Genomic DNA, 14621 nt, shown 5'->3' with positions numbered 1-14621 from the left:
CTAATACTATAACTCCACCAACTGATTTGGTTCTGGCTGTAATATTGACTCAATGAGTGGTGTTCCACAGTCCTAGTTTTTAAGGATGGTAGTTAAAGAGTTGATTGAAAATACTAACATAATTGGTTTGTTTATGGGCAACGAGATTTCAAAAATGATTCAGTCTAAAAGTTTTCTTCCATGAAGTAGAACTACTTGTAGTTTGCTCTTCTGTTTTATGAGAGGGGAAAAAATAATTGTCCCCTGTTGAAACTTCATAAGGCTTTCTCTGTGATATAGACAAGAAACATTGAAGCTTTCTCCCAATGCATTAATACTAGTCCCTTAAAATTATTTATGTTTATGACAAGCTTTGTATAGGCACTAAAAGTCTGACTCTTCACAATGCTGTCTGGGTCAATAACTCTAATTCAGGCTGGTACAAGAACAAAGGTAACTCTGTCAAAGATGCAGTACATGAAAGCTCTGACTTGTGAATGGAGCCACTTGGGTTTTGTCCTGGAAATGGTTACCACAGCATGACTTCATCGCTCATTATACATTAATATCACAAGAATACAAGTGCTGTTAACTTTTCTTCTGAGCAGTCTTCAAAACCAGAACCCTGGTTATATCCCTTAATGCAGTTCTGTGGGATATAATTGTCATGGCCTGTGCAAAAGATGTGGGAAAACGAGTTCTTAAACAAAAAGAAAAAAAATATAGCAAATTCTCTTTAACTAGGGTAGTTATAGAAAGTAAATACCCCATGAGTTTTAATTCATGCAACAAATACTTATTTTAAAAATCAAGGTAATTTTGGAGAAATTCTCTTATTCAAGGCAATTTGCTCAGTGCTTACACTCACCACCATCCACGTGTTCCAATTAGTTCACTATGGAAAGCCTCTTCTGAAAATTTGGCAATGGAATCTGATCAAATGATCAAAAATCAATGACTTAAAAGGTCCAAATGCATTGCATCTTATTTGGCCTGGTCCCTGTATGTTATGTGAGAAGTTGCTTAAAATCTTGCTGCAAATCACAACTGGTTTGCCCTTCTAAGTACATGGATAACTAATCTAGTTGAAAATCATGAGCTAGCAAGCATCTAAATGTTTGAAGGACTCCTGAATTTATCCTACTACCAGGTTGGATGAAGCTTTTTAAAGATGTAGGACTATAGTTATGATTATAACTTTACACAGAGCTAATTATCTCTAGAGATGTTAATTAATTTCTGCCTGCTAAAAATCACTTGACTTTGAACTTAACAAGGATGAAACTTCCCTTTCATTTGTCACAAGGGTATATGTTCTGCAGCATTAACACTAGTATAATAGATATGTTTTATGTTTTTATACTCTAAGAGGTTATCTAATTTTAAAACATCTAATGCCTCCAAACATTAAGATTCTTGGGAAAGAGTCTCACAGGTTTGGGTCACTGAATCTTACCAAGTAATGCAGACACAAGAAGTCATGGCCCAGTAAGCCCTTAGTTTGCAAATCTTTTGAAGTCCCTTTCTTATGTCTGAGTCACCTTGTTAGCAAGTGCACTTGGTTGAGGGAGGATAGTACTTTCTAAGGGGTTATCCAGGGTCCATTTGTTAAGCTGACTTAGAATGACCCTGGCTAAGATTTTCTATATTTACTTGAAACCCCATTCTTTATCCTTGCTAAACTCAAAGCCTACTTCACAAACAGAAAAAGGCTTGCTTGTGTCACTTTGAGGGACCCAAAAGAGATTATTATTTAAATGGGAGCTGGGGAAGCTCTGTGTGCTACAAGAGTCATGGGTTGGAACACCTCCAGCAGCTCCAGAGATGCATTGGGCTGTAGTGGGCTGCCCAGGCTTCTGGCTATGTAAAGTGGCAGCAAATGAAGTCAAATGGTTGGGGCAGGAGAAAACTGAGCTTTGTGTGTTTTAATAAACATAGCTTTTGCTGTTGGAAACAGTACGCTGGTATTCTGAGGAATGCCTACTCAGGGTAAAACTGAGAGCATGGCTGGATATTGCTGGGCTTGGTTTCCAAAGGGATTGTTCTGAAAAAATCAACACTGGCCAGACAAGTTGTGGTCTCATCTTTCTCCTGACATCCTGCTGACATCTCTACCTTAAGGCCTTCTTTCCTGATCTCAACATAATTCCTCATGGGATCTTTTGAGAAGCAGCTGCCACCTTGGCCTAATTTTTCCTGTCACAGGTGACAGGCAAGTGGAAGTTCAGAGTTTATTTTCTTTTTAAATACCGTACATGAAGAAACTGATGGCTTCTGTGGCCAAGAGTGGCTTCTGGCCAGGCCAGAAGCCTAAACCTCTGTTTGCACTGCATGTAGCCCAAGTCCTAACCTTTAAGAAATGACCAGCAGCTCAAAGTACAAACACAGAAAGAGCTTGTTTGTGCTTTATGAGAAAGGTTTGGTGAGATGCTCAGCTGTAGGCAGGAGCTATGAGTGAGAGGTAGAGAGCTGGCTTTTGTGGGTGTCTTCAAGGTATTTTCTTCTCACCAAGTATTCTGTAGGGAGCCTTGGCAAACCTGGACAGCACTTCAGTCCCTATCTTCTTCTACATATTTAGCTCTAAATGTGTCAGAAAACCAAATCTTTTCTAATTTTCTTGATTTATTTTGCTGAATTTATTCTTGTAATCTGTGTCTCCTAATTATAATAGTAATTTAAATTTATTAAAAAAATGAGGAAAGGGGAGTCAGTTTATATATTGGCTCACTTTCTCTGATTTCCTCACATTGTCAGCAGAGGCAATAATTTTTCAAGCATAGCAATTACAAGGCTAGGGAAAAGTTAGAAACATAGCTGTACCACCAGAGTTCAACTGAATTGCTTGTGTTAAAACTGAGCTTTTCTAAGTGGACTCTGAAAATTAGCCCAATGCTCTTGCAAGGTGTTGTGAATCATCACACGACGGCCTTAATTTACTAGTGTAAGTACTTCTCATCTCTCAAGCCCTGCAAAGCTGCTTCTATGGCAATTCCTGCAGCTTTTGGAGAGTCAGAGTTGATACTGGAGTCAGAGCAGTCTTCTCCCCTTCCTGAGTTGTTCTTCCCTCATAAGGACAGAATCAGAAGCCAGCTAGATGAGAGTTTAAATTTTATTGCTTACTAATGCCAGATGTTTTCTCTAGCTCCAGCTAGGCTGTTTCCTCCTTGCCTGCAGTGGGAAGTGCTTGAAGTTAAAGCACTTGCACATTAGGTGGTGCTAAACTCTAATAAATGCATGCTAAGTGATTACTATTAAAGTGATCTCTTCCCATCTTACCTGGTGTATGTGGCAAGACCCTGCGCTCCTCTTCACGCTGCTTGTACTTTTCTGATGCACTGATAGCCAGTTCAGAGGCTTGCCAGTTTGGAGTTGAGCTTGCCGTCAAATACTGCTTGATTTAAAAAGCTTCCTGTCTAGGTATTCTTCTAAAATTACAGCCAATATTACCAAAATTAGAAAACTGATTTTCATAATTTTGGAACATGCCTACTCTCAGGGCTGCTCACAGGGTTGGGAATAGTTAGTTATATGGTGTACGGGATGTCATCTTCAATTTGTCAGAGCCTGACAGTGCTCTTCTCCCTTCCTAGAAAAGGTGGTCCTTTTGGCTGCTTCACTTAATAAACTGTCACCAGTCGTAACTAAAATTGACCTTGAAATTAAGCCCCAGCCAGGCAATGTTTTCCTAACCCAGATACAGGATTGAGGGGTTAGTCTTAGAGATGGCTCCTATAATTTCCGAAGTAGAATGTAATTACAACCTTCTTGTGCCTATTTAAGTCATTACAAGGTTGAAAAAGCAGACTGGGTTCCTAATTGAAAGTTTGGAATGGATAAGGGTGGTGGGGTGTGAAACTCTATTTAATTAATAGGAATATGAACATTGTTGAGTTGTTGGTCACAGGGAATCCTAGTTCAAAAAGCTGCTACTGAGCAAAATTTGCAACTTTCATCCACAAAACTATATTGACAGTTTCAAACAATCTACTTAGCTATCAGAGATGACTTAGAACTTCAATGGGAGCTGACAACTCTCAGAAACTACCTCGCACTTTTAAGTTATTTCTCCACGACTTCTCTCATAGGCATTGAATGGGACCTGAAAGCAAATCTGTCATGTCCCTTGAGTAACAAATCCTGTGTCTTCTTACTTTAAACTTCCCTAGATATTATTTGAATAAACCACCATTCCACATGTAACAGAGTCTAAGGGTAAGTTTTCTACTTCCCACACATAAGCAAAGTGGATGTTCTGTCTGGCTCTGAAAGTAGCAAGAAAAAGTCCAAAGACAATGTCTCTTGTTTGGTTCAAGCATGGCACTCATAAAAGATCTATTCTAATATCTGTGTTAGATGAGGAAGACTTTTGGAAGAGGTTGTATATGCTGTCATGTTTACATGACTAAGGGATACATGCTTGAATTCTCTTAGGTAAGATAACAGTAAACTGCCAGGTGGAGACCTGGTAGAGATAGAGACCATTCTGCAGAGCCTGAAGAGAGGAAGATATCCATGAGTCTCCCCACATCGAGCACCATTTTTTCATGCTTCGTGCAAACCTGAACAAGATTGTGAGTGCATGACAGGTAGTGGGACACAGTGATGGCTGGCATGGAACACACTGTACTTGCAGCCACCACTGTTTTACCAGCAAACTCTATCAGAGTTTGTTTCAGATAGAAGAATCACAGAAAGACTCCTTTGAGTTCTGTTGCATGCTTTGAGTTAGGCGATCAAGACCTTACAGGATAATCATAGAGAGCATTAGAAATGAAGGCATATAAAATAGCTGAAGAGACACTTTGAAACAAGCTGCCAAATAATGAATAATCACAGAGAATTTAAATGAGTCCCATAGTACAGCCTTTTGTTTATCAGTCAAGCTACCTCTTGGACTTTTTTCTTCCTCTGAGAACAAAAGGCAGAATCAATAAGCCAGTCAATGAGACTACTGGAAACCACTTTGAAGTTTGTGATGAAAGAGAATTTTTCTTCCTGTTTGAATTGCAGATTCCTTAGCACAAAACATGGCTGGTTCACTTCCATCTCACCAAATCCAACTGATGCATCTAAGCTCCCATCCTACCCTACTGCCCAACCCTTCAGAGTGCCATTCCATTGAGCAAGTTCAATCAGTTGTAGTCTATATTGCAGACATTGCTTTTCAAATAGGAGTTGGATCTGTTTCACTGACCTAGCTCTCACAAAGATTTGCTGTGGCCATTTTAAAATCTTTATATTTTATCAGGGAGATAAAAGGGAGGGGTAGATAAAGCTCTCCAGCTTTTAGATCTTTGCTTTTAGTTTTTGTCAAGCATCAAGAAAGGTGCAATAGCATTATAATCATTAGTGGTAAAGTAAATGTAAAGCCACATGTAAATTATAGCTTGATAGCCTCAAACAGCTAATGAGCTATCAGTTAGAAACTGCTAGGGGTAGGAAAAAGCATGATTCTTAAATATGAAAAAATCTGGATGCTGGGAACCATACCAGTCTTATATTTAGCTTTTTAACTATATAACAGGATAGGGATGGACCTCTTTAGGCTTTATAGCTCATACCTGGGTGAAAGTACCACTTTGCATCCGGTAGCAAGGGGAAGTTTGCCCCCTACTTTATGGTGCAGTTTCTCTTCAGCAATTTCAGAACTGTTCAGTGGCATAGCATCGGTGAAATAACTAGTTTATGGCTATCTATGATGGATTATATTTTAATTTACAAAGGGCAACTTTTTTCCTTCTTTGCTGTCATTAAGAGATATTACCGGAGATATGGGTCTTTACTACTGTAGAGTTACAGAATATGAGACTGTCCCTTACCAGGGCAGCTCTTGCTCCAAGTAGTCAAGACAGGGATATCTTCTGTCCTCAGCATGTTCGCAGTAGCTGGCTGTTTAATTCATGGTGAGGCTCTTTCATATAGTCACTAATTCATATTTTATCCCATTCAAAGATGAGTGCATGAGACGTTAAGCTTCTAGTTAGAGTAGAAATTGGTGGAGCACAATTTAGGTAAGATTTCTTACCCCCAAAAAATTATCTTGCTAACACTGGGTAGTCGATAAGTTCTTGCATCTTGCTGCACAATCATTCAACCTTCAACCCACCAGGGTCTGCTTTCTATCTGCAATGGTTTGTATGCTAATTTAGTGGGGCCTGGGAGACCCAGCCACATTCCACCTGGCAATTCCCTGTAGAGATCTTGGGTACTTCAACTAATCTCCCTTTTAAAGAGGAAAGGAAGAAAGACGAGCCTTCGTGCCTTATTCTACTTATGATAAGTAAAATGCACCCAGGATGAACAGCACTTCAGAAAGGCCTAAGAGAAGACACCTCCACCTTTCATCAGCCTCTCCCAAATGTACACCAAATGACCCAGGTATTCTCCAAGGTTCAATAGAAGACCCTTAGTGTCCCTGACATTGCTTCATTGTTCACGGAAATCTAATATCAACATTTGTGAAAGAAGTTCATCCAACAGAAGTGCTATGTTACTGTAAGGTGTCTTAAATACTCAGGTTCCCTCTCAACTGGGTAAAGCAGCAGGAATTCATCTTCAAGTGGAGGGTGAGGAAGAAAAGGGTAACCAGCTGACTGCAAAACAATTCACTTAACTGAAGGCAGGGAGGCACACTGCATTTTTTATGGTCTGGGAGAGAAAAGTGTACAGTATGTGACATTAATGCAGAGTAAATGTTTCATGAGTTGGCCTTCTAATGGACACACTCCTGAGAAGGGGTTGGCATGGCAGTGACAGCCCCGGTGCCTGCAGGAACATGCCATGAATTCTCTGATAGCTGGCACAGTTCCGTCAAAACCTAGTTTTTTATTTGTGTTTTTCCATTGAACTTCCATAGCTACTTGATAAATAAAACTGTAGCCTCTTCATAGCAGAAAGGTGGAATGCATCTGGCAGACAATGCATTGACAGATTTCTCCTGTGAAGAACGGCTGAGAGAGCTGGGCTGTTCAACCTGAAGAGAAAGCTCTAGAGTGACCTTATTGCAGCGTTTCAATACTTAAAGGGGGCTTATAAAAAAGATGGAGAGCAACTTTTTGCTCATGCAGACAATGACAGGACAAGTGGTCCTTTCATTGAAAACACAGTAATAGCATTGGGAAAAACCTGTGTGGGAGAGAGGAGAAAATTATTTGCTTTTATCAAACTTATTATTCTACCTTTTATGCTATCTCAGATATGTTGAAGAAACACAGGTGAGAGAAAAGTTGTTATCACACCTTGCAGTGAAAACAGCTGGTGTGGTGAAGGAATGGGGGAGAGAGGGGAGGGGAGAAAGGAACTTAAAAAATTATAATTCTGTAGGATACTTTGGCAAGTATTTAAAACTATTGGACCACCAGGGTATTGTTTCAGCTTCCTGGTATCTAATATGGATGTCTTTTTATCTAAATACATTTTTAGAGTTTAAAAAAAAAAAAAAAAAAAAAGTCAATTTCTCCATATTCTTCTCCCAGAAAACCACTTTTCTTCACTTCAGCAGGGAAGGATGAGGCATCATTTCCTCCAGCTGATGCTGATGAATAGGTCTTCTCCCACCACCAGAAGGTGCTAAAAGATCTTTTTACCGACAACAGCATAGTGATTATCACTACTTCTAGGATGTACAGGTCAACGATTTTAATGTCACACTGGGGTGACTCAGTGAATAAGCTGAAATATTAAGCTGGTCAGAGCACTGAGTTACAATGAAGAAACCAGGCTTGAAGCTTGGAAGGACATTGCTTTTACAATATGGCTGTGGGATTAAATTTTGTTATTTATTTTGTACAAAGCTTGAGCAGGATCTCAGTGTGCTTGTCTGGAGATCAGCGGTGTTACTGCTGCGCTTGTGAATACTTGTGCGACTGTTTTGCTATTTGGTCTTGTCCTTGGCAGCTCCAATGGCTGCTAAAATCAAGGTATTTGTTCCTGGCTTCCTACTGCTAAGGGGAGCTGCCTTTTACCAAGATCCACCTGGAAGCTGCCTCGGGCCGGAGGGTGTTATTATACAACTCTCCACTTAGTGTCCTCGCTTGCTTTGTTTTTGCACCAGCTAGGACAAGCAAGCGATCTCGCTTCAGGAAGGACAGGCCTAAGTACTAGAAGCCTAAATATCCACAGGCTTTGAATAACGATTTCAGCTTCAAAAAACCTTAGGGTTGGCAGCATCTGCCTTGATGCCCGAAATCTGTCAAGTTTGGCTTCAGGATGCAAGCCACACTTAGCAGGCAGTGTAATGCACATTCTAGGGCTTGGCCTAGCTCCTCTGAAGCCTGTGGAGTGCTGCAAACTAACTGGCAGGACCTGATAGAGAGTTGAGAATCCCTCCTGATCCACCGGCCCTGGTGACCCTGAGCACAGCTGACCCATTGTGGATTTCCACACCATATCTGCTAATGACTTACTGAGCAGACTGTAATAGTCTCATTTTGGGCCCTGGTTCTCTAAAATATGTGTGCACATCACACTAAAGGCAATTCCTCCTTCCACATTTCCTGTAACTAAATGGCCAATTGGGAAACCTCAGGTAGTTCTGTTTTCATTTCAAGCTGAAATAAATGAGAGCTATTTGTCTTTTTTTTTTTTTTTTTTTTTTTTCTTGACTGTCCTTGTTAAGCTAGTAATAGAGTATCTACCTTTAAGCTTCATATAACACGTTAATAAGATCTTATTTCCTAGATACCTAAAGCTGGAAAGAGTAAGGTCTGTGGCCACTAGGCCGTGTAGTGGAGGCACATCACAGGCCTCTTGACGCCATGTAGAACTGCAGAGGAAACTCCTCACACTCCACCCTCAGCCAACTCCTCAAAACTGAAATGGGTCTCTTTGTAATGGACATTATTTTAATAAACCCGATAAATGAATTTGTTGCTATTTAATAACTTCAGTATGATAACTATTGCCTTAAAGAAACTTCTTTGCAGCGTTTATATTATGCAAACAAGGAGGGCACCGAACAATGGGGCCTGATCCAAATGTTTTCACCAGCTTGGACAGAGAAGGGATTGATCCAGGACCCCATGTCGCAGATCAGCCCCAGGCTTCGGCCTACTAATTGTTGTGAGGAATCTTTCTTTTCTGTCTTTGGAACTGTGGAGTCCTGAAAGCTTTACTTCTGTAGCTGGGATGAAACAAAAACCTGTTTCAAAGCTGAAGCCTTTCATGAAGGAACAACATTGTATTACAGATGATCCTAATTTTACCAAGTTCCCCTATTTTAAGGTCAAAAACAGTGGGGTTTTTTTGAGATCTTATACAAAGGCATCTTGTCTCCATACAAAAGCACAAATGGGAGAAAATCCAGCCTTTCCATCAGGGATTTGTTCCAATGATAAACACTGACTTTGGTTTAGAATACTTTGCCTTATTTCTTCTTTGAAACTTATCTAGCTTCAGTTTGCAGCAAGTCACTCAAGCACTGCCATTCCTGCCAGGATAAACCCCAGAGAGATAAAATTTCCTGTTAATGGCGAATATTTGGACATGCCAATTCATGAGTCAGACTTTCACCCAATAATTCTACCAACAGTTTAGTAGCTTGATAAGATGATCGCCTCCTTCATTCTCATTTCTGCTTCCTTAACTCAATACCCATCAATAAAAATTCTTCCAATTATTTTCTAGGGCTTCCAATCTTTATTCAATTGATCATTGGCTTGTCCACTTATATGTTACAACAATTTAAACCTATTTAAATCCAGCTTAATTTGATCTTGCTCCTTTATTATAAAATTCTTGATTTCTTTCTTTTGTCCAGCCAAATCTCAGGACATGAACCTCTAATTTAGTCATTTTTCTTACGAATACTCAGGATCCAGCAGGCCATTGTGGCTATTGGGATCCAGCTGGCAGAGCTGTTTTTGTGTGGAAGGACAGGAGAAGATCTGGGGAAAGGAAAAAAAAAAAAAAAAAAAAAAAGCAAATATACTCTGAGAGCATCTGCGAGCAGCTGGAAGGTTTGGTGTGTCACTTGTGTATTAAGTGTTGGATGACTGCTATCTTTAACTAGGTGAATCTCTGACAGCAGAGCCTGTTATTGATGGTACCAGCAATAGGACTGCATCAGTGGCCCAATTTTCACTGTAACTGTAAATCACACTGCATTTCTTTGTGGAAGAGAAAGCCCACTGAGAGAACCAATTCTATTTAGGTGAGTTGTACTGAAGCAATACTGCTATTTTCGAAACAACCATTATTGGTTTTGATTTGATGTGGAATACAATAAAGCCCAAGCTGAATTATGCAAGGTTACTATAATTATTTTGAAAGCTCAGCATGGAAAAATTGGTAACAGCTCATGTGCTCACATCAGGAATCATTTCAATTTTACCCTCATGAGCAGTTGTTCATTCATTGCTGATTGCAACAATCTTTTAATCAAGAAAACAGCGTGGATATTTTATTCCAGCTGGTAATGGGTTGGGGGAAATGGTGAGATTAATTTTACAAGCTGAATTTGAGAACTGAATTTCTTCAAAGTAACAACACTTGCTAAAGAGAATGAAGTAGCTTTATAGCATCTTGAAAAGAATGATGGTGTCAAGTTCAGTCTTGACACCAGCAGTGAGCTGCAAGTGTGCTCTGATCCTAGAAGCAGCAGTGGGAAGGTCTGTGGCACAGTCAGTCTACAGAGGTGGCTTTTCCCATTGCTCTTCATGTGGCAGCAATGGACTGGAGCTCTGGTTTGCTTCCACTAGCAACAAATGATAAATCACTAAGTGAATGAGCCAGCACACGGCAAAACAGCTGGAAGCAAGGATCTCCCCGTTCATTCTCCTCGCTGCCCAAATTAGCTCATTTAGTGCCTGATTTCTCTTCAGTGCCCAAACCCAGCATCTTACTGAGTACCTTAAAGGCTGACATGCCAACAGAAAAGGTGGATGGATGCTGCAGCTGGATTCCCAGACAGGTCGATACAGGAAGGGGATCAGATAACTCTTTTCTGTATTTTCAAAATCCTGTTTCCTTTGCAAGTTACTTGCTATCACAACTGTCTGGGAAGGAACTTTCATTATTTTCCAACTCCTAATGTGAAAGGTGGGAGAAAGGCAGCCAGGTGGATCTCCTTAGCTGTTGTTAAAATGTTGGAGGGAAAAAGTATTGAAGGTGTCTAGTAAAAGCATGAGAATTCTTGGTGAAACCTATTGCATGTTTGTTTTGTGTGTGTGTTTTTGTTTGTGGTTTTTTGTTGTTGGTGGTGGTGGTTTTTTTTAATCAGGAAAATAGTACTTCTGTGTGAAAGAAAACCAGCTTTTCTGATCACTCTTTGACCAGCTCCAGGACTACAACAAGTCCTTCAAGTCATGTTTAAAGTCTGAGAGTGTTTTCCACCATCATTTTTAAGCAGGGTTCGTCCTGGTATGAATGACACAAGCAACAGTACTTGTGTTGCAGAATTGTCTTGAAGAAGCACCCATATGGGAGTCAGCAGTGCCAACTGAGTGTTCAACCTTGGATCGTCGCATGGCTTAGTTGCCTGATCATGCCTAATCTTGCTCTGACACGGACCAGATTGGGTCCATGCTTCCTCATGGGGACATGGAGACACCATTCTGAGAGTAGGATGCTAGTTATATTTCTAATCATGCAGCCCATCTGAGGAGACACAAGAGCAAATGAGAGTTTATCGCATGAACTTCACAACTGGTTTCACTTACCAAGTTTGGGAACATGTGAAGGAAATACCCAACCTGCAAGAATCTGGTCTTCAGACTACTGCAAATAGGCAGGTATGGAATAGGACCAAAGCCCTGCCAAGGTATGCAAATAACTATCTGACACTCAGGAGATGATTAAGTAGTCTATGCTGAAATTGGGTGCTTTGCTTTTATAAGGGATTCTTTAATCTACTTAGCAGAGGGAAAAACTGCATCAAAGATATGTTTTTAACAGTGAAGTGGCACAATTAAGTTATGTACAGTTTAGGAGCTTTTTCTTCAAGTATAAAAGGGAACAGGCAAGACATTTTTGTCCTTTCTAGGCACAAGTGGAGTGACTCCAGATATCCGAAGGTACAACTGAGAGTTTTCCCACCTTCCTGCCCCAGAATTCTCTTAGTGGTTTCTCTGGGAATCTTGCGTACCTGAAGAATTTGGGTTTGAGCGAGATTCTGTTAGTGCAAGAAGAATCAGAAGGGAAAACCCTATTTAGGTATGCCATTACTACCTGTTTTCCCACCTTACTCTTCAGATATATAGGGCATCAGGGGTTGGTTTTTTGATGTGTTTTGTTTGGTTGGGTGGTGGTGGTTGTTTTTTGTTTGTTTTGTTTTGTTTTTTAATATTGCAGCAAGCACCAAGGAATGCTTGTAGGGAGATGGAGACTTGACCCTATTCAGACTGATCCCTGGAAATTTCTCATACATTTGTATATTCAGATCATTCCATAATCAGAAAACATATGGATTTGTTACATAAAATCAAGCCAGTTTGATATGGCATGCTTTCCCGTTCCCCTTGCATTCTATATGGAGAGGGGATAAATTTACCTCTGTCATCGTCATATATTCTTTATCATTTTAGTAGCATAAACACAGGCAAGTAAATCTTCTGTGGAAGCTCCTAGCACAAAAATGAAGCAGAAATATTTAATTCCCATGGAAACAGCTTATCCTGGATGGAGGATTTTCCCCAAAATCAGATTTTGAGCTTCCAAGAACACATCCTGGAAACAGTGATTTCACATCAAAGATGAAAAAGACAGTGGGAGGAGGAAAGAGGAGCTTTTGGGGAAGGGGGGGTGCCCAACTGCTAGCCTTCACCCAGCCTGTGCAGTCTCAGCCTATGAGAGATAAATCCTGTGGATTTAGTGTACATGTGAGCACTTCCACAGATTTTAAGCACTCCAGGCAGAAGTGCCATTGTCAGGTATTTAATCTGAAAGCAAAGAGGATCGCCTTTCTTCCTTTCAAATCAAAATCCCTTGTTAGCTTAATTTCTTAGGAGAAAAACACAATCAGATCTTTCTCCCCTGAACATAATTGAGAGTCAGTCTTTTTTCTTCTTTTATTTCTTTTTAACTCCTGAAGAAAAAATAGTGGTCACAAAAGAATGCTTACTTTTTCTTGTAGATTTTTTCTGATCAAGTGCATGGGATGTGTCAGCTCCTTAAATCCCTTTATTCTGTGTCTGAGTCTGTATTCTTCCAAGCATTTTATTTTCAGTCACTGTTGCTTTCTGCTTTCCTCAGAGGTTCTTTTAATTACAACATTTTAAAACTTGACACCTGCATATTATCATGTCCAGACCATCTTCTCTGATCTTAGATTTCTCACTCCTGTTAGTAGATCTGTACTTCCATGAGTGAACTAGGATCCCCTGCCCGTGTGACTCAGCATTTATTTTCTTCCTGCAAATGACTGATTTTTTTTCTCATGCTTTGTTATGATATGTCCCCAAATGTCACTTGCACTTAATTTTTCTATAGTTTACCTGCTCGAAGAATGCTGCTTAGGCTCACAAATTATGTAATTCCTCATGATCTTTGCATAACTGATGGTGACTGCATACGTCCTGGTTAATAGCCCACTTCAGAGCCTTTTATTTCTGATCTTCCTGGTTTGGATCTTGGCTGGGTTCTGAAGAAAAAAAAAAAAAAAAAAAAAAAAAACATAATTGTTTGACAGAACACAATTTGTTTTCTAAAGGTGCATAGATGATATGGAGTACTGGAAATTTTTGGTGACACATCAGTAGAAAAGAGTCCAGGGACTCAATTAGCGTGCAATCTTATTTACAGGATCATGCTAAAGCATCCGTTCAGATCAAATAAACTTCTTATCAGGGCAAACAGCCTCCATGGGTTCATTCAAGACACCCTTTAGGTTGTTCCTTGGAACCCAGACTGTCACACAATTCAAAAGATTATGTTCTCGGATATCAAGACCCATGCAAGCAACATGCTTTATCCAAATGGATTTCAGAGTACCAGTATGCTAAAGTTGGAACCTTGATGCTACAAGCAACTTTTCATGCATCTGTGCAGCTATATACAAGCAGAGAGATTCCTAGAGCACTGGGAGCCTTCATCAGGAGACTACCATGAAAGTCCCATGACCCTCAGCATTATTTCTTGCAGAGAAATTTGTAAAAATAAACAGCCTTCCATAACCACCACCCAGCCTGGTGAGTGAGGCACTCGGGGGAGAAGGATTGAGTCCTTGTTCACTCAGGCAACATATCATTGATTTTCCTCTGAAAAGAATAATTTACTTTTATCAGAACTTGGCAGCAAAAAGAAACATGAGGAGTGGCAAAATCCAAGCAGCATCCCCATAAGATCTCCACGTGGTTTCTGGATGTGAGCAGTGACTCCTCAGGCTGAAATGATTAGTCTGTCTTTGAAACTATTCCAAATTCGACTCCCCTTCAGGAAGCACCAAAAAAAAAAAAAAAAAAAAAAAAAAAAAAGGAGCTAACTCATACCAACCACAATGCAATTTTAGTGACTTTCCATTTCAAGGCAGTCCCCCTTTGAATAAAGAGTCTACATTTGTTTGTGACCTGACCTTAATGCCTAGCAGATGCACTGAGCAGGTTGGCTCCTTCTAAAATTTGCTGTGTGTGAAGGTTTCCTATCAACCACCTTCAAAACTGCAGGGCAGAGCGCCTTTGTTTTCCTATTTGCCATACGTGAAATGAGGT

Source organism: Netta rufina (assembly GCF_964035555.1).
Source record: "Netta rufina genome assembly, chromosome: 6".
Lineage (NCBI taxonomy): Eukaryota > Metazoa > Chordata > Aves > Anseriformes > Anatidae > Netta > Netta rufina.
Note: the sequence above shows the minus strand (reverse complement) of the source record.